This window comes from Nannospalax galili, unplaced genomic scaffold (genome assembly GCF_000622305.1).
Source record: "Nannospalax galili isolate Female #2095 unplaced genomic scaffold, S.galili_v1.0 scaffold704, whole genome shotgun sequence".
NCBI lineage: Eukaryota > Metazoa > Chordata > Mammalia > Rodentia > Spalacidae > Nannospalax > Nannospalax galili.
This window is the reverse complement of record NW_008352394.1, coordinates 814085-816745: the sequence shown is the minus strand read 5'-3', so window position 1 is coordinate 816745 and position 2661 is coordinate 814085. Positions and strand designations below refer to the sequence as shown.

General features: G+C 43.4%; 1 pseudogene; it reads right to left on the bottom strand.

Moving 5' to 3' along the window:
• Positions 1–619: 619 nt before the first annotated feature.
• Positions 620–2661, bottom strand: part of LOC103747096 — a 17924-nt pseudogene continuing 15882 nt past the window's right edge.

The following is a 2661-nucleotide window of genomic DNA, read 5'->3' as shown; positions in this document are numbered from 1 at the left end:
CAGGCACACCTCATTTTATTGACTTTCACATTATGGTGCTTTGCAGATAATACATTTTTTACAGACTGAAGGTTTGTGGCAATCCTGCATCAAGCAAGTTTATCAGCACTGTCTTTCTAAGACCGTGTTCTCACTCTCTCTCTGTCATGTTTTGGTAATTTTCATACTATTACATATGTTTTTGTTGGTGTTACATCTGTTATGGTGACCTATGCAATTGATGATCTTTAACACTACTACAATTATTTGGGAGAACCACAAACTTGCCAGACGTGGTGGTGCACATCTTTGATCCCAGCACTCAGGAGGCAGAAGTAGATGGATCTGTGAGATCGAGGCCAACCTGGTCTACATAGCAAGTTCCAGGGTAGCTGGGACTACAGGGAAGGGAGGGAGAGAGGGAGGGAGGGAGGAAGGAAGGAAGGAAGGAAGGAAGGAAGGAAGGAAGGAAGGAAGGAACCAAAAGACACATACTGCTTTTGTAGAGGACCTAGGTTCGATTCCCAGCACCCACATGGCCGCTGACAACCATCACTAACTCCACCTCCAGGGGATCTGATTTCCTCTTCTGCCCTCCTTGGGCATTGCATGACACAAGTGCAATTACACACAAGCAAGTAGTACCCTTATACACATAAAATAAAAATAATAATAAAATATTTTTAAAATAAGTCTAAAATTTTAGGATAAAAATTTTCTCAAGTCGTTGACTTTTGTTATTCACATACTTCATAGAAAAAGGAATGTGAACAGGTTAGAACTGTATGAAAAACAATCCAGTTGGCACACACCACTCTATTTACACGTGAGAACAGCACTGTCCCCACATCAGACACAGCAGGTGCACTTGTCAGATGCCCCTTTGCAGACACAGCCCTCGGCATATTGGAGCAGTCAACTGGGCAGTAGAAGAAGCAGCTCTTCCTGCAGGAGATGGGCTTGCAGTCTTTGCAGCTGCAGGAGATGGTGCAGGTACAGGAGGTGCCAGTGGAGCAGGAGCCTTTGGGTTCCATGCTGAGGTCCACTGAGACTGGAGATGCAGAGCAAGTAGCAAAGTGGCTGTCGGGCTGCTGGAAGACATGGTGTAAATTTTCAAAATTTTTACAAGAGGAGAGGTTTGTCTTAGCTTCTGACTCTGGAGGCAGGAAGTCCAGGAGCCTGACACTGGAGCCTAGTCAGCTTCTTCTGAGGGCCTTGTGTTGCTTCAACTCTTGGAAGAAAAATGGAAAGTCAGGTGGGCACATGAGAAAGAGATAAAAACACACAAAACAGCCTTGCTTTATAATAATCCACTCTTGAGGGCTGGGGAGATGGCTCAGTGGTTAAGAGCACTACTGCTCTTGAAAAGGACCCAGGTTCAGTTCCCAGCACCTACATGGGGGCTAACAATTGTCCAGAACTCCAGTTCCTGGGGATCTGACACCCTCCTCTGGCCTCCACAAGCATTGCACACACATGGTGCACCTACATACATGCAAACCAAACACACACACACATAAAATTTAAATAATTAATTTAGCCAGGCATGGTAGCACACGCCTTTAGTCCCAGCACTTGGAAGGCAGAGACAGGTGGATCTCTGTGAGTTCAAGGCCAGCCTGGTCTACATAGTGAGTTCCAGGCCAGGCCAGCTACAGGAAGACCCTGTCTCAAAAAGACCAAAAAAATTTTTTAATTAATTAATCTTTATAACAACCCACTCTTTCAATCCAGACCTACAAGAGGGCAAATGTATACAAAACTGACATCCATGAAGTCTCTGCTGCCATGACCCAAACATCTCCTACTGGGCCCAACCTCCAAACACTACCACACTGAGGACCAAGCCCCAATAAAAACTTTGGTAAGGATAAATCATAGCACAACTCTTTTTTTTTTTAAGATAGAATCTTACTATGTAGCCCTGGTTGGACTAGAACTTCCTGCATAGACCAAGCTGGCCCCAGACTCACAGAGATCCACCTGCCTCTGCCTCCCAAGTGCTGAGATTACAGCCGTGCACCACCTTGCCCAGTCCATAGCACCTACTCTGACTTCCTCAACCCTGGATATGTCAGAGCCAAGCAGAAAGTAATAGAGTATAGGCCAACCTAGTTTTCACTGATATATAAGTTTATAACCATTAAAAAATATTGCATGAATATACAAGACTTATACAAAGATATTCATATGAACATTTGTAAATATAAAATACAGAAATGGCATGAATGCCCATGGATACATAGATACACAAAACTTGGTCTCTTCTTTCAATGAAATGTTAAGCAGCAAAACAAATACATTATATATGCATGTATCAATGTGAATGAATCTTAGGAATAAAATGTGAGGAGTAAAAAGCAAAAAATGGAAAACATGCAACATTTGGGGGCCTGGTAAGATGGTTCAGGCAATAAAACCAATTGCCACCAAGGTTGGCAATCTGAGTTCTATTCTCGGGATTCACAGGGTGGAAGGAGAGATCTGACTCTTACCTCCACACACACACTGTGGTATAAGTGTGTGTGGAGCACTTATAGTAAGCATTGCTTCAGCCTTTGCCACCTCACAGACTGACTACCCATTCATGAAGAACAGTATGGCAAGGAGAATTAAAATGCCTATGAGTGTGATCCTTGGCAGTTTACATTGATTCATTCTCTGTTTAGAAATGGTCTTAGA